Consider the following 25,397-nt stretch of genomic DNA (forward strand, 5'->3'; position numbering starts at 1 on the left):
TGGCATAAAGGCCAGCCCTACGGAGTCTTTAAGATGCTTATTTTTTTAGGCAGTCGAATGGTAGGTTCCCACAGTTAATTGTCCAAAGACTTGCTTCCCTTCACTATTTTCATGAAACACGTGATATTTGCTGCCTCAACACATTTAGGTTTGCAAATTTAGCACCACAGAGACTATTTTCTCCTATACTCAGGATTTGAGGAATTTGCTGTCTCATCTTCACACAGATAAATTGTTCAGTCAAAGAAAAAAGTAGCACACCAGGACATAAGTGTCTTGAATAGAAACTGGGGTGTGTCGGAAAGTGGGAAATATTTGCAGTAAATTGTAAAGCAATGCTTTATGAACAACTGCACACTGGCTGACCAAATATATCAGGTGTTATAGCTATTGAAGGAAAATAGATGGAGGAGGATGGAAAAAAGGTTGGAGCAAGTCTGGGTGAGTCTGAAAGATAGTGGCTCTTGCCTTTACTTTTAGAAAAAAAAAATGCTGGAAATTAGGTCTTCAGAGGGATGATTGTGAGTGTGAAGGTAGCTATGTAAATCTTGGTATTAGTTGTCTTTTTAAGTGACGGAAATCCAACTCACGCTAGTTAAGTAAAGTAGAATTTATTGGCTTATATAACTGGTAAGTCCAAAAGGCAGGCTGGACCCCCTGACTGTAACCAGGGACTCAGAAGAGACCTCTGTCTATGAAGCCAGCATTTATCACTTCTCCCTCGATCCTATGATAAGATAATTACCAAAGAATCAATTCACACAAATTTATAGGAGAGAACGAGAGAGGTGAGGTAGGGAGACGAGAGAGTTCAACAAAATTCTCAAGGCGAAAATTGAGTGGCGTTTTCCCTGATGCAGCAGGGAAGCTGAAGCCTAGAAAGGCTCAGAAGAGAAAGGAGTAAAAAGTCTGTCAGAGTCCAGAGAGGGTCTTGGCTCAGAGATGCAGGGTTGGGGAGGAAGTCTGTATGTGGAACACTCAACTGCCACCATGCACATAGTGCCAGCACGACTTCCTCTAACCCTCATTTGGAAGATTAGATGTTTTTCTGTAAATAAATTGGGCAGTGCTCCCCCACCCCTGCAAATGACCTCCAAATGGTGTCATTTAGGGACACTGGCACAATGGCCTGTCTACTTAGTTATGACCCTAATGCAAGTTGAGGCCATTGGAAAAACTTTGACCAGGTTAACAAAACCTCCAACTGGCTTATAGGTGCCTTATACTCAAATATGAACAGGGAATAAGGGATCACCATGCATTAGAGGTAGCACTCCAACATCAGTGGGAAGTAAACACTCAGAATGTCTCTGAGGAAATATAGGGCAAGGAACAAAAGAGAGACACAAATTTCAATAGGTGTCCTCATAGGAGGGATTGGGAATGGCATGAGAAAGGCAATTCAGAGGACCAAAGAAGAACTCTTAGAAATTAAAAATGTTTATTAAAACATTCTATAAAAGAATAAGAAGATAAATTTGAGGAAACTTCCCGAAAGAATAAAGTGGCTAAGTATAGAGTAGATACTTCATGCAGAGCAATACAAATTTTAAATCTCTGATGTACAGAAAGGGAGAAAAAGTTGTTGAGATACCCAAGACTGGTCCTTAGAATTGTAGAGAAAGCTTGTGATTATAAAGTTATGTGAATCTGCACAACTAATCAAACCTCTTTGTCGTTTTCTATTGACCAAATGAAAACAAAAAAGATCATTAACAAGGCTTGGTTCAAATCAGAAGTATCAGCACCTGCCTGATTAGTATATACTCTCTATTAGCAATTAATAGGACCTATGTACTTTTCTCTTTGGAAAATCAAGACCTTGGAATAACAAAAAACATTTAAAAACAGACACAGAATTCTCTGTCAAAAGCCCACACTTGTCAATGAGCCCATACTTGGCTTTTAGACTGTGGCTTATGCTATGAGTTAAAAAAAAAATCTGCTTAGAAGCTCATTTAACTTCTCTGTTCTGTCTGCGTTGTTTTTGCCTGCTCTCCTAAGGCACTGAGGGTCACTGGAACAACAAAGATAGGAACCTTGGTGTGTAACTCCCAAGTTAATTCCATCACACAAAACAGATGTGAAATTTTAGCAGTTATAAGAATTACCAAAGAGTCAGATGTTTGTAGGATTATCTGTTCTCGAGGTTTAAAATAGTGACAACCCAGACTTAGGTTGAAACAAACAACAGGGCTTGTGGTCACACTTGACGTTAGGAAGCCAGGCCTGATCTGGTGGAATTGTCTGTCACTTGAGCATTCAGGGGACACACTAGCTGTTTTCCAAGGATCCTCACCTGTAACAGCAGCAGGCCTCAGTGGGAAGTGGACAGAAGCTTCTCTAGAAGGGGTGGTCCCTCCCTTTTTGCTTCTTTCCCTGCTTTTGTATGGTCTGGTATGATTTTTATGATTAGGATAGTATTTTCGGTTTTTACACTCTGTATGTAAGCTTATCATAAGCCTGAGCCAAACCAAAACTTTTCAGTTCTCTATAAATCTTGAGACAGTTCTCTTCAAGCCTTGCACTTTCTAGTATTAGAAATGTTCATTAGTTCGTTGGGAAGATGAATGAGTCAGGGCACATGCCTGCACGTAACAGACCTTCTCAAGTCAACTTTATCAAAAAGAAATATTTGTTTGCTCACATACCAGGAAGCCTGGGATACAGCTGACTTCATATATAGCTGGGTACATGGCTTAAATGCTGCTAGAGATTTCTCTGTTTCTCATTCCTGTTTATTTCTGTTTATGTTGGCACCTTTATCTCTTTTTCTTGTTATGTAAAGAGGTTTCCTGCATGTGACTTGGGAAGGTGGCCATTGAGCAGCCTTAAACTTAAATCCTCCCAGAGCTGTGATTCCCAAGGCAAAGAGGAAATTGCACCTTATGTGAATAAACGTTTACAGTCCCACGGAGGGCTCTGTGGCCCAGTGGGGACCTCGTGCTCATTTTTGAAGCTCTGTTGCTAGAGGTGTTGGGGGACCCTGACTGGCCTGATGTGTTCCTTTTCTCACATCTGTGGCAGAGCCCTGTTATATTGGGAGGGGGATTCTCAACGAAGAGGGGGTGTGCTATTACCACAAGTTTAGCAGGTAAATCTATGGTTACCATAGTTTACATCGTGAGAAAGAGGAAGCAGATCTGCCTCTGTTTTCATTACTTCCTTGACCTGATGACCATATTCCATTTTAGCTCCTCAAAAACATGGTGGATAGTCTTTGAATGTGCATTGGTTTTTAAGTTAGCGGTTGGCAGATATATTTGGCAGTTAGCAATCATACACATGCACATACGATATGAAGAGAATTTGTTGTGAATTATGCTTTTGATTGAACTGTTCATTCTTTCATTCACTCTTTCAATAAGTTTTATCAAGTACCTAATATAGGACATATATAGAAAAAAAAAATCATAGTCTCTGCCCTCATCACATTTATAGGATAATGAAAGAGAAAGACAATCAGATCTACATGCACACACATGCAAACTCTATTTAAAATTGTTTTAAATGCTATCAGATTTTATAACAACAGTGGACATCTGGGTTATATTGCTATACCAAGAAAGCTCTCTCATAAGAAGTTATATTTAGGTGAAATCTTGAATAATGACAGGAATGAACCAGTTGAGTATAAGGATGACTTTCCAAGGAGAAGAAAGAGCATGTGTGAAGAGCTCAGATTGGAACAAAGGCTGAATCCAGTCTATTGCGTCAGATGGAAGAGAGTGAGGGGCCTAAACTGCGAGGCAAAAGACACAGAGGAGATCATGTAAGACTTCACAGGCTGGGCTAAGACGATAATGTTTTTATACTTATAATGGGGAATCCCCGAAGTGTCTAAATCCAGGCAGGGATGCGACTTCATTTATATTGACAAAACTCATTCCGACTCATTCATCCATCTGTTTATTTAGGTGATAGACAGCAGAGCTATTATGAAACAAGAATGCCTGGGCTTGGGGTCTAACTCTGCCACTTATTCCTTGTGGGACCTAGGACAAGTGTCCTCACCTCTTTGTGCCTCAGTTTCCTCATCTGTAAAAATGAGGATGACAATGATAACTACCTCATAGGTTTGTTGTGAGAAATGAGCTAAAATATGTCAAGTTTCAAAAACACTGGGAGTATGGTGTTATCTAAGTGCTTGCCATTATTTTATTATTATTATTATTATTATTATTATTATTATTATTAAACATACTTATAGAGAGGTTCCTTTGTGTCAGGCATTGAGAAAGTATGAAATTTTTTTTTTTTTCAAAGTGGGAGTATTTTTTCATTAGAGAACTTACAGTAAGGTTGTCAGATATTAGTAGGTGTCTGACACCTACCACTATGAGTTGACTGATCGTGATTTATAGCGCTCCTAGTCTGCCTCTGCTTTTTATAGTTATCCAGGGCTGTTGTCTATGGTCAGATTAGACAGATAGCCTGGATTTTATTTCTGCATCGTCTCTTACTAATCAAGTGTCTCTGTAAAGTACATCTCAGTTTCCGTATCTGTAATATGAGGACATTAAAAGCACCTACCTAGTAGTGTCATTATAAAGAACAGACAAAATTATATGTCTATATTTATGTACATATGTAAATATATGTAAAGTTTTAAGCACAATGTCTGCTACCTAGTAAGTATTCACTAAATGGCAGTTATTATTAATCCAAACTTAAGAAGTGGTGATAGTGATATATTTTTTTAAATGGAGGCCTCTATGCTTAATTTATGTATCTTTCTGATACATGTTTCAAATTATTGAGAAATTGGATTCATTCTTAACTGCTTAAAATATACCCCAAAGAAGAAGAATACACACAACTCTTATATGGTAGTTATTTTTAGGTAGGGGAGTAGAAAAGACAGAATAGGAATAAATGGAGATTTGCATATTTTGCTAAAAATACTTACTTATGGACTATTAAAACCACTGCTAGTGAAAATATGTTTATAAGTTATTTGTTAAAAATAATTATTAAGAAAAAATAGTGATATACACAAATTTTTTTTAACTGGCAAAAAAATGAATATTTCAAAATCACATGCATAGCTTTAAATTTTATCCTTCACTTTTATTATTTATGAGAAAACAAAGATATTTAATGGATTTTACAAAGCACAAATATTTGTTCTTTAAAAGGTAAAGTCTGAGTTGAATATCTCTGTTATTTTCAAAACTCTCCCAATGTACTCTCCTAATTTCTATTCTTCATGTCTCTAAACATACCATGCCTGTGCTACAAGCAGATGGATTTAATTTTTATTATACTCTAGCACAAATGGAAAGCGAAATATGAAAAAGGATATTTCCATTTATATAGCAATAAGTTAACATTAAACCTAACTTTATGATGTTTAACTTTGAGATATAACTACCAAAGCACAATTGATTGATAGGATTAAAATAAAAACCACTGATGGGATGCCTCAGTCTATAAATCAGGGCTGAAGGTTATGGGGCAAAGGTCATTTTCTTTATTGCCCTTTGTGGAAAGGAAACGTAGGTAAACAAACTTCAGTGAGTCTGTGGGCCTGGGTGCCCTGTGTGGACACAAAAAAAGACCTCAAAGAGTTAATAAGCCTGTGGAGGAGAGAATAAAACTACTCAAGAAAGAAACTAGGAACAAGCATTTGCAAGTCAGTTGATTAACAGCACTGGGTAGGGAAAAAAAACTAACACTGAAAAAAGATCATGCAAAAGGAAAGTGAATTATAAGGTAAAACTCCCAGCAAATGTCCTGCAATTCCTCTGTGTTCCACAAGTCAGAACGTGGTCCTATTTCCTTCCTTACTAGAATTGTCAACCTAATCTACTGAGGGGTTTTTCAGCATTAAAAAAATGGGAGAATAAAAGTACAAATTTTCCTTATGGCCAGCTATACATATCTCATAAAAGAAATTTATGCGTGTACCTTATATTTCAGGTCCCAACTGATTCTTCTAAAAATATGAACATATAAATTAGATATTAGGCATGAAAAATTTAAAAGAAAGATAAACTGTGTCTCTCTTAAAGTCAAATAAAAGGAACAAATGCTTTGCTTGTTATTAAATTAGTTCCTCTTTCACCTCCACACTTTATCTTGACCATTTGGATTTTCTCTCTTGTTTTTTCTGTTTTGGCTCTGTTTATTTTCCTTTTTTTCTGAATATTTTCAGCATCTAGGAAAACTAGATGACTATAGTTCAGTGATTTCCTAAACTTAAGCTTTCTTCCATGAATGAGAAACTAAAAACAAATTAGGGGGCACCCAGAAGAATTATCATTTTTTTTTGTATTGCTAATGAAAGAAAGACATCAAAAACACATAAAAAAAAAAAAGACATAAAGACATAAAAAAAAAATCAGTAGATTTAGTTTTAAATGAAATTCACTATATCATACTTATTTCTTTCACTGATTCTCAGACTGGTGAAAAATTTATTCTTGGTGGACCCCCATCTGGGCTCTAATTTGAAAAAATTAGCCTGAAGGATCCAGAGCTTCTGGTTATGAACAGAGTTCTTGATCTTCTTTGTTCTATGACTATGAAAAATTTCCATTAAAAACTTTTAAAATTGTGTCTACTTTTTAGTTAAAGGAACATATAGTCTTCAATGACTCCTCATCGTGTTTAGGGTGAAGTCTGCATTTTTTCAAGACATATTTCCATCATCTGCTACCATCTGCCTTTACAGCCTCTTCTTCCTACCACTTCTGCTTTCCTCCCTGTATGTGTCTCTGTATACACCCATCCAAGGTCCAGTCCTACTGAATTGTCAGGCTCCTTTGTGCTTTAACCTATGGTATTCCTTCTGAGACACTTTGCTTTAAAACCCAATTCAAAGGCCAAATCCTAGGGGGAGCATTTCTGGGTACCTCCGTAGAGCTGGGGCTCCTTCCTTTATGCTCCCATGAATATACATCTCTATCTCTCCTCTAATGCCCTCTATAATATCTTATGGCAAAGTTTTATTTTTATAGTCTCTTATAGAAGAGTTCCTTAAAGATAGAAACTATACCCTTTTAGATTTTTGTTATGCAAATAATTTACATTGCAAAAAAGTTAAAATATATTAGGCAAAAGCAATCTATTTTAGGTATTAAAACTATAACTTTTCTTTTAACTTGATTAAAATCTTAGGCAAGATAGGTTTCACTGGTTTGTGTGGGCAAGAAGAAGTATAGAGATTATTCTCCTACTGGCACGAATTCTACTATTCTGGTCACCATCTACACCCTTCCCTACCACCCCAACCAGCCCTTAGCAGACAGAATAACATGTGTTTGTGTTTGTTTAAAATAGCACTCCCCACCTCCACATGCATCTGTATATATATATGAACAATGCATAAAAACTGGATTGAGATACACACACACACACCACACACACACACACACACACACACACACACCCCCAAAGTAAATGATGCTCATATGTTTTCAGTTACTATGACCATCTTCTCATGACAATAAATGCACTTTTATTTTATTATTTTGAGTAGATGCCTAGTTAGACAACATAGCTGTGTCTTATTTAGATTTTTTTATTCTCTAGAAGTGTCTGGAATAAATATTTGTTGAATGAAGGACAGTACATCTCCTTAGTATTTTTTATTTAAGCCTGATTTGAGAATCTAAGTACTCTAGCCGTGACCTCCAATCAGAAAACAGGCAGGAAAACAAAAGGGAAGGGGTGGCAGTGGAGTGACTCATTCTGTTTTTGTGTTTAATTTCCTCTTATCGTAAAGTAAAAAACAGTGGCTGAAAAATGAAAGATGTGGTTTCACAAAACATCATCATCATTTCCTTACTAAAATGACAATGCAGCAACATATGATTATGAAGTTTGATTTGGAGCCCAGATTATATGCCTTTGACGCAAAATGCAACAGTTGCCTTCACCAAAACATTACCTTTACTGAGGTATTAAATGTTCTGACATCATGTTATGAAATAAGGTGGGAAAATAGTAAATCGATTTAAAAATTCTTTAAGTATATGTCTTGAGCATTATATGAGTGGCAAAAGGCATCTAGTGGGAAGGACCTACTTTCCAAATGCCCATGCCTGGTTAACGGGGGAGCCTTGCCCTATACCAGGGAGGCAGAGAAATATTGACTCTATGTCCAAAAGTTTTCTCTAAAGATTTTTGACCTTTACTTTGGCCTCTCAAACTTCCTCTTCCCTCTGCTTCTCATTTCCTCATACATCTGACTGCCTGATCTTTGGAGCAGGATATAAAGGTACCATGGTTCCAGCCTGCTGCTGCCTAGAACACCCAGCCTTCATCTTCTCTAGACTTTGTGGATGAGCTGTTGTTCTGAACAGGGAGAGAGTGCCTTTCCTTCACTGTCTCCCAAAACAGGGTTTTTAGGGAATAGCTGTGGTCAGTTAGCACTATGTGTTGCCTTCTCAAAAGCCAGTCTTATTTATAACTTGCTAGCGAAGCCCTGACTTTGTTTGGATGTTGACTTCTCCCTCTGGGAATCAAGGGTGATGTCCTAGTTAGTTTTGGTAATCCTATTCCCTGGTCACAGATTGGTTTAGGGGTGAGTTATGATCTAGTTCTAGCCCATAAGAAGACAGATGGGGAGCTTGTGGGAAGGATCTCCTCATTCTTAAAAGGAGACCCCAGGAGGAAACAGTCTTTCTTGTTCTGCGGGTTGCTGTGGTACCCGGAGTGATGCTGGGAACTGCAGAGACCACCTTGTGCCATGAGGAGAGGTCCAAGCCAATGTGGCGAGGATGGCAGAATGGAGGAACATGAGAGGAACAAGGTTCCCTGGTGAATTTGATAAGCCATGTATTAACATATCTTGGAAGTATCTACCTTTGGACTTCTTATTCTACATGAGATAATAAGTTGACTTATTTGTTGAAGGTGCCAAGGTCTACTTGTAGTCAGAAACATCCTTACTGCTAAGCTCTCGACATCAGGAGGCTGTAATCCTTATTTAGGACCCCAGGAAACTCAGTCACAAATCAATTTTGGACTCAAATGCTTTCCTACATATAATCTCTATTCTCTGCTTTCTCCAGTCAGGAATTCCACTGAATACAGAATGCTGTTAAAAAAAAGTGGAAAAGTAATTAGACTTCTCCACCTGACCAGATTCTATGCTTTTCTATGCTTACATACTTCTTGCATTTCTTCTATCAAATCAGATTTTAGATCTCCTGGGACACACATATTCTTCACTACTTATGAATCTTTGCCAATGCTATTCCATCTATGGAAAAATAACTTCTTTTTGTACTTCTATCTGGTGAACATTAGCCATTCTTCTGATCTAGTCCAAATCCTGTTACTGTCCAATATTTCAGCAGTCAAAATAACTTTCTTCAGTCTATCTTTTGTACCTGGTTCGAATCAGTGTTTTTGCAGTTATCTGTCTCCGCTTTATTCCATATGTATACATTATCGGTATCTTCAAATAAGTATACAATTTTAAGGCAAAAATGAACTTATTTTTGTTAAGTGAGTCAAAGCATCACTTATTAATTTTTCATATTAATATCTGTCCTACAGCCCTGGTACATTGCCCCTTAGGTAGAAGGTGCTCCATACAATTCGCCAAATTGATTGTGTGTGAAATGAGAGTCTTGGATGAAATGATGCCTTTTTTTCCCATTTGCTCTGAGAGTATTTGCTGGCAGCACTTGTGGCTGCAGCCTTTGCCCTGAGATAACTCACAGATTATAGTCCTAACCTTACCCCCAAATTTCACCATGAAATATCTTGCTTTTATTATTATTTTTGCATTACTCATTAGTATATCGATAGTCTTTGGACACAAATGACATCATTCTATTTACACCATTCTGTTTTTAGTAGTTCGATCACTGAAAATGTCAAATCCTAGAAAACAGAGCATTCTTACATGTCATGTTAAATGAATGCTGGCAGTGAGTGACCCTTTTTTTTTTTTTTACCCCCTAAATGGGAAAAGGGTTAAGATCCTTTCTGACTCTAAGGAGCAGTGCTAATGTCTAAAACAAAGTGATTTAGAAGTTTGAGAGTTGAAAAGGAAAGAAAAACTGCAAGAGTGGGTGGTAGTCAAATACAAATATCTTTGACTTTTTTTTTTTTGTATTAGTGTTTTTAAAACTATACCTTTATTTTTGAAAATCTTTACTCATGCTATTTACTTTTTGATGACTTCTGGGACCGCTCTTTGCAAATGCAGAAAGTCCCCTTGTTTGGGAAGCATGTGCTGAAAATAGCATCTCATTATACATGGCCTTTTACAGGCCTGCCAATGTTCTTCGTTTTATTGTAGAGTTATCCGCCCTTGTTTTAAACTTTGCACACCCCTGACATGTTGCAATTGGAGGGGATTTATTTGCTTTGCTTTAGGGAAACACTCCAGTGAGTTACTTTTGAACTTGCTTTGACATTTAGACTTGGAAATACTGTATTTCCAAGATACTTATCTCTGCATAAGCTTGCAATGCAGATGTAAAAGTATATCAAGTCGAAATTTAATCATCCGTTACGTAATTGTTCATAGAGGATTTCTCTGTTGTGGAATTCTCTTTGCGTAGATTGAGTGATGGGTACAAAATAAACACACAATTGGAAAAAGCATTAAAAGTTCAAAGACTCAAACTTACTCTTTATTTATCTGAAATTCTCATCTCTAAGGTTTATGCACACAGGAAAGGCACACACACAAAACTCCCAGAGAACCTATGTTTTGTTTTAGCTTAATGCTGGACCAAATCTCTGCTTGTATTTCTACCACTTCCTCAATCAGTTCGATTGATTTGTATGAGGATGGCTGCTAGGTACACATTAGCTGCCTGGAAGTTTCCATTGAAGAGATGAGACAGAGGTGGGCGTGGAGTAGAGGATGCAGCAGGAGGCAGAAAGTGAAGGCTGCCTCTAGGAGAGCGAAGAAGAGAGAGCGAGGAAGCCTCATCCTTGACTGGGCATAGAGAATGGAGACGACACTGCTGCTGAAGCGGAAGCCCTGCCCTGGGCTCGTCCAGATCTAGGCCCAGCCTGGGAATTGGGCAGAATGACCTACAGCTAAGACCAAGTAGGGGCAAACGGCACAAGTGGAAGGCACCAGTGAATGCCAGTTGTGTTGAACTGAGTTATGTTTTTCACTGACGGCCATTTCATCACAATGAAACATGCCCACTAAACCAGCCTGCATGGCACGCCCACTCTTTCACTGCACCTTGCCTTCCTCATGTCCCTCCTCTCCTTACTCAGCTAGTTTCTGTAATCCTGCTTTGATCAGTTTTTGTCTACATCCTTCATTCGGTGCCTCTTTCTCCCTTTGTATTAGTTTCCTATGCTGCAGTAACAAATGGTTATGGACTTAGTGGCTCAAAACAACAGCTATTTGAAATCACAGTTTCTAAGGGTCAGGAGTCCAATGATACCTTAGCCAAGTCCCTTTTCTTGGGTCTTAGAATGCTTGCAACCAGCCTGGCAGGACTGTGTTCTCATTTGAGGCATGGAGTCCTCTCTCAGACACAAAGCTGTAAAACTCACAGGAGTTTGCTTCTTAGAAGCCAGATTCTGGGCTCTAAGCTCAGGGAGAGTCTAACCTCACTTTGAAAGCTTACTTAGTCAGGCCCACCCAGGGTAATCCCCCTTTGATGAACTCTAAGTCCATTGATTAGGGACTTGCAAAATCTCTTCACCTTTGCCACATAACTTAACGTAATCTTGGGAGCCATACTCCATCACATCCACGGGTTGTATTAATACATGCATGGAGGAGGGCGATATAGTCCTCCCCATGTGGACCTGGAGAGATTAGGAAGAAGGGGAGTATAACACCTGCCTTCAGATACTTTAAAGGTGAGAATAAAGACGAGACTTCAGCCTTGTGGTAAAGCCAAGTGGTATAGTTAGGACCAGGTGTTGAAGGAAGTTGCAGGAATTCAGACCAAGGGTTGCATGATGTTGCAGAAAAACAATTTCTTTCCAAATGTCTCAAACCCCCAGAAGTGAAAGGGAGGCTTGGGGGAGAGGGCACGCACCATCCCTAAAGGTGAGCAGCACAGGCTGGCAGGTTTAATTTTCAGTTGGATGAGTGGAGATGATATTTCATAGCTCTTCCATTTCTTTTTATATTCTAGGATAGTGGCTCTTGACCTTTTGACCTTTTCTAAGTCTTGAATTCTTTTAAAATTCAAATAAAAGCTATCACCTCTTCAGAAACAAATAATACAATTTCTTCCTGTAATTGATATAAAAAAATAGATATAAAGAGAACAGCTTTGGGAGAAGAACCCCCTCCCCAGATCCCCAAAGATCAGATTTTGAAAACTATTGCTCTACGTTATTTCTCACTTGCAAAGGGTTTGAACAATTAAAGCCTTCTTCAGAAAGTAAAGATGCTTTTTAATCATGTTTCGAGAAATAGCATTTTTCTCTGAATTAATTTAAATGCAGTGCATAGATCTTTGAAATTAACTTGTCTTTGAGTTTTATAACAAATATTTAATAACAGATTAAATATTTATATTAATTTGGAAGGCTTTTGAAAAATTGTATTCTAAATTTAGCTGAAATTTAAGTGCTATTTATAGATTAGTTTATAATGCATCACTTTTCCTATTTTCTTCTTTGGTCGTCATGAGAATCTTATGACATGAGTGGAGTATTTATCATCACTCTACGTTGCAAATGACCAAACTGGACTTCAGCGAAGTTAATTGGGTGGCCTGAGATCAAAACTGAAGAAAACACGTGTCTGATGAAGAGTCACATGTAATTGATTCAACTCCTGATTCTGATGTGTGACCTTAGGGAACTTGTCTCTACTTCAGTTTCCCCATTTGTCAACTCAGGGTAGTGGTATCATTAAGCTTCTAGAGGTGTTGTCAGTTTTTACGTATTTACAGCTCTCTCACACACAGACAAGGCGTGCCGGGAGCTCGTGTCCTGGGATTTGGAGAGAGCCAGGCAGAAGCTGTGCCCTTTTTTCCAACCTACTCTCAGAGAGCACACAGCATCGCCGGTTCTGTCTTATATCCATTATAAGCAAGTCAATGTGGCCATCTGTATTCAAGGAGAGAATTAGACTCCATCTTTTCATGGGAGGTTTTTAAAATCATCATGCTCCCCAAGTCTCATTATAGCTTCTTTATTCATTAATACCATGGGCAAGTTATAGTAAATATGGTGGGGTAGAAGGAGCAACTATACAAAAAAAAAAAAAAAAGACTTTATCTCTGTCCTTGGGGAGATTACAGTCTAGTTGGGGAAGATAATACTTTCTGAAGAAAAGATACCCAGGTATCATTGGAGTAAAATGTTCCCAGTGGTAAATGGTGCTTGAAGTGAGGAGGACCTGTGCACTAGCTCCTGCCCCACCACTAACACGCCGTGTGACAGTGGCCACGTCATTTAGGTCCCTGGATTCCCACTTTTTTCTCAGAATCGATGGCGGTAGGGGACACCTGTGTGGAGACTGGAAAGTGGAGACTGGAGCGCCCTCTGCTACTTCTTTGTGTTCTTTTCTGCAGTAAATCTGTGAAAGAGGTTTAGCTTTCATTTAATGGTTTCTTAAATGCATCAAGTATGTCATATGTGCGAGGTGCACTGCTAAGTGCTGTAGGGAACACAGAGTAAGTTAATGCATACGTACTTCATGAACGGGTACATCTATATTATGTAGATATTATGTATATAGTACGTATGTTCTTACACTGCAGAGACAGAAAATTTTTATTTCTTTGCAACTGATGTGTAGGATGCAAAACATATAAAAGGACACATGTGAAGACTGAATACATAATATCTGAAACATTCACAACTCGAAGAGGTAGATATAAAATTTGTATATAAATTCAACAATTATGTCAAATAATTGTCCACAGCAATGGACATCCTTTGTAGAATTGGACATGTGTCGTCTCCAGAGGCAGCAGACTCTATTACGATTGCTTTTGCCATTACCTAGTTTGGGCAACTTCCTTAAGCTCACCAACCCTAAAGAGCCACATCTGTAGAATAATGGGCTTGAACTATCTTATAAGTTTCCTTCAAACTCTTAAAAAATCATGGATTTACTAACTTCTGTAAATTAATAACTCTCTGTGACTCCAAGTACAGGTGTTAAAACATTCTGCATTCTCTCCAACATTAATTGAGTGTCTATGGTGTAAATGCTTGAACATATTAAGAATATCCTTTAAATAATATTTTCTATTGAATACTCTGTGCAACAGAAAGAGAAAATGAATCTTATCAGTACTACTCTGTACCGAACTCAGATTTTTTCATATTACAAAGTGCATTATACGTAGATCTACAAAATCATATTGCCTTGCCTGTGGGTCCTAGGACATGATTCAAGTGTTTCACTGGTTTCAGTTATGATTTTATCTATCTCCCAGGCTTCTCTATTCTTGCCCTTTTAAGGTCCTTCGCTGGCCAGTGACAGCACTTCTGGGCCCCAGCCCAATACCTCCTTGATGGGTAAACATTATATTCCCATATAAGAGGGATGAGACTGGATCTTAGCAGACAGGACTGCCAGAGCAGCTATCTATTAGGTCCTCCAGGCAATCTGCACTTTAGGAAAATTACAGAATGATACTAAATTATAAAACAACCCACTGCTTATACTCTGGCAGAGAGAAGTCTGGCTTGCTTAGATGTGGGAAGAGGAGGGTGAAGTCTATTTTATGTGCCGATAAAGGACTCAATTGCAAAGAGCTTTTCTAGGTAATGATAGCCTGTCCTAGGACATGCTGAATTCTAGTCGGTAGTTTCACGCAGTGTTCACCTGAAGCAGGCGAGACCCTGTTAATCAACCAAGACCCCATCCATCCTCTGTGGTCCTAACTCTGGAGCCTAAGGGCACAGGCAGGCAGCATCACATACCGCTAGGCAGCGGTCCCCAACCTTCTCATGCTCCCATGAGAATCTAATGCCTGAGGATCTGAGGTAGAGCTGAGGTGGTGATGATAACGCTGGGGAGCAGCTGCAAAGAGAGATTAAGCTTCACTTGCTTCCCTGCCTACTATGCAGCCTGGTTCCTAACAGGCCACAGACCAGTACTGGTTCATGGCCTGTGCTCCAGGGGACAGTAGGTCCTCTACACTAGGCTAACTCTCCCTGTTTTTTCACAGCACGGGGCAGGTTGGCCATTCAGGTGGCTCAGATGACATCCAACTGGGGAACGAAGCACCACCATCACCACCTCTTAGTTATTCCAAAAGCAAGTCTCTTCTCTTGAACTCATATCACAGTTTTTGACACAGAAACCAGGAAAAAAAAAGCCCAAAACAAAAACAAACAAACCCAATAACAAAACACTATTAATGGAAGAGAATGGCCTCTCCTTATAAACACTGCAGTTCCCCACTCCCAAATAGCCTTGTGTTTAGGGGCACAGAGTTTCCTCTTATATCTCTTGTAGGTAAAGGCTCTCAAACCAGATCATCACACCTAGGGGCAGAGTGGGGAGCTCCCTGTAAGAAGTGAGCTTTCTGTGAACTTGAATCTCTCTGCGTTCAACAAAACACCAACTCTTCTTCAATCCCTGGGATCATCGGGTAACCTCCGAAGGCAGGAAAAGATCTTAATTAGCAGTCCTCACAAAATCCTATTATGCACAGGAAAGCATATCATTTTGCAAGCTCAGCTATGAACACACATGTCAACATCCCTAATAAATATTTACTTAGTATCTTTAGTGTGCCTAACACCTAGAGAGATACTTTATCAGGCAGAGTCCTTCTCCTTAAGGGCTTTGCGAATAGGTCGGAGAGAAGGGACATAAACGTAAAGATATCAGGAACAATGCATGACAATATGAGGTGCTAAAAGAGTGTTCTACGCAACAAGAGTTGTGTAACATGGATGAGAGGAGAGATTTCTGTGGCAAGAAGGGTTTGGGATGACACAGATCATGGAGGATATGAACAGTAGGGCATTGAAGGGTGTGTGGGATTTGGAGACACTGTAAGACATAGGAAGCGCTTTCCTTAGAAAAGTGAGAGATCAAAACGGTCTGGTGTTTGAGAAATACTCCACAATACACAGAATCTTTGTTCACTTCTCGTTTAAGGACGACCAGCCCCTTCCCACAGGCAGCCTCACCCCAGGAGCTGTTCCTGCTGTAGATGATCAACAGGGACACAATGATGGAACTTATTCATCACAGACAGCTAAGGTGATGGGGGCTTCTGCTAGACTCTCCAGCCTGCATTTGGCATTCCAAGGTCAGGCCTCTTCAAGTGTATAAGACAGAAGGATGATCTGTGGTCACCATCAGCAGTTAACTTGTGAGCCACCCACAGCCCTCCACAGGCACAGGTATGCTCAGACACACAGACCTCAAGATAAACACTGGTTCTCAGACACAGTGCAATCCAGATACTTGTCCAGGAAATAAAATCATTTCCTCAGGTCAAAATATCTGCATTAGGTCCGACTCCCTAGAGGCAGGGTTTGAGCCAGGGTCTGGGGGTTCTGTGATCTGTTGGGGGTCCACTCTTCAGAAGAAACCTTTCGGAGACCAAGGCATGTGGGGTAGAAGAGAGATGGAGCTAGGTAAGGATGTGAACTAAGGTGACATCTGGCCCTGGCCCCATCCACGGGTACAGTGGGGTGGAGGCTGGGCCCTAGAGCATAAAACCATGCTGCAGAGAGGTCCTTTCTTGAAGTAAGGGGCTATATTTTTGTGGGTTGTGTCAGACAGGGGGTTGTGGTTTCTGCTGGGAGAACAGGGGAGAGTGAGCGTGTTGGCATGGCGATGGTCAGCAGAGACCTTGGACAAGCTGCCAACAGCCAACACTTGTAGAATGGGTGTATAAGCCCAGTAAAGTAGGTCTGGGCAGAACTGAGCAGACAACCCGCAGCATCTACTATAGTAGCACAGGGCTTACACTATTTTGTGCTTCAATGTCACTCTTCATCCTATCCCTCTCTGGGCCCTGATGGGGCCCCCTGGCCCCTCTATGCAAGAAACCGGGCCCCCTCACAAACCCTGTTGGCAGGACACCAAGAAGAGTCCAAAGCTCTGACGTTTCTTTTCCTTTGCCAGTGGCTCTCAGAGGCGGGGCAGGGTGTCCCCGCGTTATTTTCTGCCAACCAATCAAGGCATTTACGGTGCTTTAGTACAAGCAGCCCCAGGGGTCAGGAACTGGGACAGGGTGTGTGTAGATTTCCTCTTTTCCAGTTACTCGAGGAAGTAACAGTGGCTTTGAAGTGGCAGTATCGATGATTTATGGTTTTTAAAAAAGTTCGATTCATACGGCATCATTTTTATAGTATCAGAACAGCATGCTTCCTCATTAAGAGAAAAAACAAACCAGAGAAAAATCTATTTCAGACTCTCAGATTTTCTTATTGTAATTGAACCATGAAGCTTTTCACATCGAGTGTCAAAGGAAATGGAATGATACAGTTTCAAATCCATATTAATACGGATGAGGACGAAGGAAGCGATAGCTTCTGTATAGTGGGCGGAAGTGAAATGGGCAGGGAGAATGATAGGAATGAATTTTTCTAGATTAAAAAAAAAAAACAGTATCATGTTAAAAAATTTTTTTCCAGCAAAACACTTTACTCAAAATTGACTTGGAATTTCTGATCGAATCCATTTTTAGAATTTTATACACACAGACTTAAAAAATGTGGACCATAGGTGCAAATAGTTCGTAGTCTGTTTTTAAATTAATAATGAAAATTTTCACTTCTATAAGTATATTTTTCTAAAACATACCTTTAAATGGATAGCCTTTTGTTTTATGAATGTGCCGTAATGTGTTTAATTAATCTTCTATTCAACATTTATTTCAGGGCAGGACATTTTGATTTTAATTATGCACAGTGCCAAACAATGTATTAATTAAATGGGCTAAGTTCCTATTGTTTGGTTACAGGGTTTCTTTTGTCATTGAAGGAAATTTGTAAAAGTACATTTGTATTTCAGAACAACAAATTTACTAAGTGGTTCTTGATGAAATGCCTCATGATAAAGACCAGCGCTATTTAAAAATTATTTAAAATTATCCAACAAATATGTACTTCCTCAAGCAGAATTTTCCATTTCAAGACTTCTGAGGTAAAGGAAATTGGCATAATCTTATTTCCACAGTAAAATTAAAATAATGCCACAATAATGTCATTATACTAAGCAGTTAGTGACTCCTAGAAAATGATATTTAATTAGAGAAAACCCAACAAATGACATTGAATCACTAGCTTTTTCCATAACTTATTCATTGCTAAGAAAATTTGAGAAATACCACTTGGTATGAAAGTCAGTACAAACCACATCATTGTTCAGAAGTCCTAGGGCCTGAGATGTCCCCCAAGCTCTGGTGTTCCAGTTGGGGTGTCTTATAAGTTCTTGCCTATAAATTGAGTAGGGTGCTCTGAACAATCTTTATGTTCCTTTTTGTTCTAAAAACAGAAAAATGTAGAAATTTATACTGGGTTAGGCCCAGGGCAGGGGGTATTACATTCTTATGACTTTGAGCTCTTCAGAACACACACACACACACAGACTTAATTTAAAACAAAATATCCCAAACTTTGATTCCAGACTCAGTTATACCACTAACTTAGCAGCCTTTGAGTTCACTTCGTATGTGTCAGCTTCTGCATCTATAACATAAGGGGTTAAGGAAGAACAGATTTCAGATTCACAGACCGTCACTCCTGGAAGATGCTGTGTGGCATCCACGCAGTCCCTTCATTTTGCGTGTAGGGGAGAGCGTGCTGTGCCAGACCTCTTCAGGAAGGGACAGAGTCAGGGCCACAGCTCACATTCATCCCCAGGCCACCTGACACCCAGGCCCAGTGTGCTTTCCACCTGACTACCAATCTCTCTAGCTATTTATGATCACCCAAATTGAGAGTTTATACAACCAGCCTTATGACTAGAATCCTGTAAGTACGTTGTTTTTTTAAGGTTGTTCAAAATTGGCAAATTAGCTCACCAGCTTTGAGTGCTCTTTGAACAGGAGATGGTTGTTTTGGTCTTCATCCTGTGAGAATAGATTTAAACCATCATCTATCTTTCCTGAGTCCCTATCTGCCTGCTCTGAGACTCACTTCTGTGGCTAAAAGCATGGCCCAAAATAGCAACACACAAAAAAATAGATGTGAACAAATGGTAACAAGGGGGTTAGCAAATGATGGTAGAGCAGCCTGTTCTGTTTATTAGATTCAAATATCTTAAAATAGGAACAGGGGTAGTCTTATGGACACAGTCTTATTTTGAAATAAAATACTTAATATTATTTCAAACATCGGCTGGCCTTGGGGTGAATGTTAATTTAGTTTTGCAACAAGTTACTTTGCAGATGACATAGTGTATCAGCAGATTTGCCTACAGCTCAGGCTTCAAGCGAGTCTTAACTTGCAGATGGCAGTGAGTCTTCTTCAGAGGCTACAAGGTAGGAGGCGAGAAAGGATTCTCTGATCCCAATCATTTTCTCTGATGTAGATGCTGTTGGGCAGATTAAGTGTTATTAGCAGGTAGAATCACCCTTACAGCATAGAAAGTAGGGGTGGAGATGTGGGAAATATGCGGCCAGCTGAGAACTAGAAGCTGCTTGGTCATGCAAAAATTCACTTGGAGTTCGGCCCAAGGCCAGTGGGTGGAGCTTCTGTTTCTGCTTGTTTCTTCATCACTCACATGGGCATTTCCAACAGAAATGTTCTTGGACACATTCAAGAGATGAGAAAGTAGAATTGCCCCACTCTCCATGTACTGATTAAACTTGAGTGAATTTTTCTCCAACCCACTTAAAGACCGGAAGGGTTAGTTCAGCAGATCATCACTCTAGTTACTGGAAAATTCCTAGAGGAAATGGACTCGCTCTCAGTTCCTGATACCACAGGAAAGGGATCAATCACCTTTTTCTGTAAAGAGCTAGCTAGACCATGCAGTCTCTGTAGAAACTACACAACTCTGCTGGTGTAGGCTGGAAGCTACCACAGACAAAAAGTAAATGAATGAGTGTGGTTGTGTTTCAATATTTAATTTACGAAAACAGGGGCGGGAGGAATTTGTAGTTTGCCAACCCTTGCCGAAGAACGTAGATATATTTTACATCTGCTATAGATACCGAGGTGCTTTCCAGATAGAAATCTGGGGGCTTATCTTCAATGCTTTTTTTCTCCTTTATTTTCCACATTTAATCATTAATCAATATTGTGGGTTCCGGCTACTCAATACCTTTGCCATCACCAGCTCCAAGGCCTTTTCTGAGCAACCTATCTAAAGCAGGACCAACCCAACTATTCTCCATCTCATCATGCTGTGTTTTTCTTAATAGCTCAGGTTACAGCTTGAAATTACCTCATTTATTTGCTTGCTTGTTTATTATCTGTCTCCCACCCTGGAATGTCAGCTCCTCAAGGGCGGGGACTCTGTCCCTCTTCTTATTGCTGTGGAATGGCACAAAGCAGATGTTCTCAGGATGCTCGTGGAAAGGGAAAAGATCCTGAACCAGTCTCCCTGCCTCTAATTTCCTGCCTTCTCCATTTCATCTTTCACATGAAATGTAGAGTTATTAAATTGTCTTTGTGTCCTGCCCAATAGGAAAAAGATGGCATAATTAAATAAGATCAAGGGCTTCGATAGGGAGGCTTCTTGTAAGGAGAGAGAGGGTCTTGATGCGCCAACTGAAGCTCATTATCTTCTTGAAGCACAAGTCGAATGATTCTTAAAACAAAGTCTTGCCTTGGATGGCTTCCTATTGCCTAAATCCTCCCGCGATCTCCCTTCATTGCTGCTTTCCCTCCCTGACATTTATATCGTTCCCGAGCCACACTCCCATTCGTACTCTGTATTTTTGTTCTCCTTTGTAACTCGCACCAGAAATCACTTCTCCTTAATCTGACTCAAAACTCAGTTTAAAATTCTGCCCCGCAGAGCTGTCAAGGCGCATTCAGAGGTCATTCCTTTTTTCCCCCACAGTACTTAATCCAGATTAGTATACTTTTCATTAATTTAGCCCCTACTATTTATGAGCCAGGTGCTTTGACTATATCATTTAATTCTCATAGGAATCCAGCAATATGGCTATTTGTACTCCTTATTACAAATAAAGAATCTGAGTGTCAGAGAACCTAGGTGTGACCACCGCACCGCTTTGATGAACTTAGCATAACTAAGGTTGTATGGTGAGGTAAGCCTCCGGATGTGACGCAATATGAGATACAGGTCACCTCCTATGAAGGAATTTTGCCAAAATGCTTACCTTAAATCTAATCAAGAATTTAGATCTAAGAACCAGGGAATCTGGGGATTAGAAGACCATGGTAAAACAGTACACAAAGAAACTGTCAGACAAAAGCATGAAATGGCACCTCCTATAAGCCACCTAGTCTGACTGCATCCAAGAATCAGTTTTATGAAAAATAAATAAATAAAAAAGGGAGATGGCAAACCATGCTAGATGGAGAGGTAGCAGATAGAACAACAGCCAAATACAATGTGTAATTTTTGATGGGATCCTTGTTTGCCCAAAGTCATACCGCACATAATGGCAGAGTCATAATTCAAGCTTATCTCTACCTGTCTTAGGTAGTAGAGATGCATCTGTGCCCTGCCCATCTCCTCTTGGCACCCACTGTTCCCATATATGCCAGCCTTTCTGTGTCAAAGGCTTCTGACTTCAAGTACCTGGGACTCTCTGCCCAGGGGCTTTTTGTTTGTTTGTTTTGTTGGAAAGTTAATGGCCTTGGAAATAGCCCTCAGCCAGTAGAGGAGAGAGTTTGGAGAATAAATGTCTCCGCTTCCTCTTTTGGGTGAAAAACTCTAAGGTGTTTTGTCTCCACCATTTCCCAGAGGTCCCCAGTGGAATTTATTTCCACTTACAGAATTAATCGTCTCATTAAAGCACTCCGTGTAGAATTACTTCCCACCCACTGTCCCCTGCACTGGCAGTGCTTCTCAGGATCACTTTCCAAATAAAAGACTAACACTTAGCATCTTTTCCTCAGGGTCTACTTGCAGGGGAATCCAGCTTAAGACAGGTGTCAAAACTCCTGCTTTTTCTCCTAGACAACACTGTGTCTCCCAGGCTTTTCCACCTGCTTGTTACCTAGCCTTAGGCAATGGAAGCCGTTCTGAGAGCCCGCTTACCAAATGTAATCAATCTCCTTCACTCCTACAACTTTCTTGTAGCAGTGGCAAGTTTAACCTAGAGGATGGGACTTGATTTTTCTACTTTATGTTATGCCTTGTTTAAATTTTGGTAAGCTTGAATTATTTTTTATAATAAAAAGCAATGATATGTAATTATATTAATAAAATAGCTACAAAGTAGCATGAAGTACTTTGAATTAGTATCACAGTACTTATGTGGAGCCTCTTGGTAGCATTCCCAATTAAAGAAAATTTGTGATATTTGGCAATTTTACTCAAAAAAATTTTTTTTTTTTTTTTAGTATTTTTTTATGGTCAGCAATGTAAAAAAAAGTAAGATCTATGAAACTGATGTAACAGGCTCTCAACACACACATTTTTATAAAAATTTGATACAGGGAATTCTTGTCAGAACAGGGTCGGATCCTTACCAAACTTTGTGATGATCAAAGCTTTCATGTTATTATGTATTCTTAGTAGAGCTATATTTTTTCTCAGAAAGAGAAAGGAGAATGAAAGAAAAAATTAAAAACGTTCTTTTTCATCAAAGCTAGTAGCTATTGCATTCCCCCAAATCCATGTGAAATATAGTGGTAAAGACTTTCTTGACTTCCTTTAAGACTTGCCATTTGCATTTAGAAATGCCTTGGAAATAGTGGAATATGATATATAAATGGGCGAACTGGCTTAATAAATGTACCGAGGTTCATCTTCTTCCAGTTATAGCTCCTGGATTAAATATAACAACAAAAAATAAGGAAGTTGATTGTTTTTTATTATCTGCTTCAATAAAGGGATTAATTTATTATCGATCTGGATACATTTGCAAAACCTACAAGTTGTACCCCTGACGAAGTCCTATGAAGCATAACATCTGCATATTGCTAAACTGTACAAAACTTCTAAATAAAACATTACTATCTCTAATATGTTTGCCAAAATAATGAATCATAGTGGGCTGCTGTCGGTAAGCTAGCAGGCAGTGACGTAAGTTCTTTTGCTTTTCTTTAATGTTAGAGCAAGCGATTAAAGGCTTTATCACCAAAACCAAGCTACTGGGAGCATTCTGATCCTAGGACACTTAATGCCTCACATGGCCGATCTCAAAAAGGCTTTGACGGGCACTGATCACTGACTTAGTTACAGTTTGTCAACATCATGAATAAAAGACATACACCTCCCCACTTCTCTTCTTCCTTTAGCCTTTGTCATAACCCCAACTTACTTCCTCTGGCATGTCAGTGTGGAGCTGGCAGGATTCATTTAAAAGTTGGCAAATAAAATAAATACACTAGTCGAACTTTGGGGCAAGCTATCACCTTGGCAACCTGAGCAACTTTTCATTTGTGTAGTGAGGGTATTAATACTTACAGAACATGTGAGCACTTGCTGAAATACATTAAAGCATTTACGAATGATTTTTTTACATTGGAAAACAGTACATATTCACTGTGAATTTTTTTTTTAATTACAAAAAGGTAGAAAGAACAAAATAAAAGCAATGTATTCTCCCACTACCTAGGGATTACCATTAACATTTATTTTCTTTTCTTTAAGCAAAAAATACCTATACCTTTTGTATCCTGTTTTCTCTTTCACTTCATCTTATAGTAAGTCGCTTATTCTAAGTCACTAAATAGCAAAGTTTCATTTTTAAACTGTGAAGCACTACATAAATGCAAGTGTCATACACCATCGTTCTTCAGTCTTCAGTTCTGAGAGTAAAAAAGACTCATGCATCACCCAGGGAACTTAAAAAAGCTAATTTCTTGGCAATTTGCAGGACAGTGATCCCTCTGACCATCTAGCTTGTTGAACAAAGATGAACTTTCTATTTCCAGGTTAATATGAGATCAAGATGCATCTTCAAATTTTCCTTTAAATTTCCTAAGCATTTCATCAAGCAGCATGGGTTTGTCCACAGCAGCTTCATCAGAGGTGCTTGGGCTATTTTGTGGAAGCTTTGTGAACAGATGCAAGAACTTTTGTTTTGTGAACTATTAACATTGGGAAAACAGTAAAAAGATCATCTATAAGTTATGGGGACTGGAGTTTGAATTAAGACTTTTGGAGCACCCTAAAGTTAGCAGGGGCAGAGAAATAGCGTACTTTTGTACAACTTACCTGGAATGCCAGGAAATTTCTTTACCTTCTACTATTATAAAAAAAGCAAAAATGATGGTCTGAGAAAGAGATAGCCTTTGGTGAAGCCTCAGGGATATAAACATAGATGTCCCTGAAAGACACAGCTGGCCCAATGGGGACCCCAATACGTCACTGTTCTCTGGGATCCCACTTCCCAGCAGCACTAGGAGCGTTCCCTTAAACTTGTTTAAGCTTGCCAACTGCTGGGAAATACCCCGGTGTGGCCACAGAATCAATGGTCCAGCTGCTGGTTTTCACAACTCGCTTCAGTTCCTAGGAAGCCGCTCTCAGATTAGGGAGGCAGAGTGCCATATGAACCAAAGATGTCAATACAGGGGCTTGCTAGAGCATTTCACAGAGATCTGGAATGACCAGCCAGTGAGACCAGGTTGTGGCACAGTTTCCTTCTTCACTTTGAGCCTATAAGCATCACCGTAGGAAAACAGCATGAAAGGAAACATTTGTCATTTATTCAAAGTCTATCAACTCAGTTTCCACAATGTGACAGAGACTTTCCATTTTTCTGGGAATGTCGTGGTGAAAAAGACAGATGATGTCCTTGCTCTCTAAGTATTTAATAAACAATGCGGTCAACTTTCTTATTTTATATTTTTTGTTGTTGTTGCTATATTAAATCTAGAAGCCGTAAGTGGAAAAATACAAATCTTGAATGTTTATATAGCAGAGGAGAAAAACAGTAAATATACTAGTAAAAGAAAAAAAAAAGATAAAAACACTGGAACACGATAAGTGCAATACAAAAAAATTAAAACAGGACTATAAATAATAAGAAATCACTGGTAGCTATTTTACACTGGGTGGCCAGGGAAGGCCTTTTTAAGGAGGTGGCATTTAAACTGAGATCCAAATGGCTAGAAGGCCATGCAGAGATGAAGGAGGGGAATGGGGATAACACAGGCAGAAACGTGGTTCATGCCTCCGACCCTCTCAGAAACGACCACCTCCACCCATTATCCCAGCACATCTGGAGTTGATCATATCATTCATATTTGTCCTGGGCTTGTGAATGATTTACTTTTAAAAATAAAGTCAAATACACTTAACTCCATTTATAAGCAAAATGTCAGATAAAACTATTCTGAAGTTAAGTTTCCCACCTATCAGACTGACAAAGTCTAAAGGTTAGATAACAATGTATTCACCTTCGTTCGGTTCTCCTCTCTGT

At 39.3% G+C, this 25,397-nt stretch overlaps 1 long non-coding RNA gene across 1 annotated transcript in view; it reads left to right on the plus strand.

Annotated features, from left to right (window-relative positions):
- Nucleotides 1-239: 239 nt before the first annotated feature.
- The window catches only part of LOC120619164 (uncharacterized), a 78,833-nt gene continuing 53,675 nt past the window's right edge, over nucleotides 240-25,397 (plus strand). Inside the window, exon 1 of the long non-coding RNA XR_005657381.1 lies at nucleotides 240-441. This is a non-coding gene — a long non-coding RNA (uncharacterized LOC120619164). The remainder of the gene's footprint in view (nucleotides 442-25,397) is intronic.

Source organism: Pteropus medius, unplaced genomic scaffold (genome assembly GCF_902729225.1).
Source record: "Pteropus medius unplaced genomic scaffold, Ma_sr-lr_union100, whole genome shotgun sequence".
NCBI lineage: Eukaryota > Metazoa > Chordata > Mammalia > Chiroptera > Pteropodidae > Pteropus > Pteropus medius.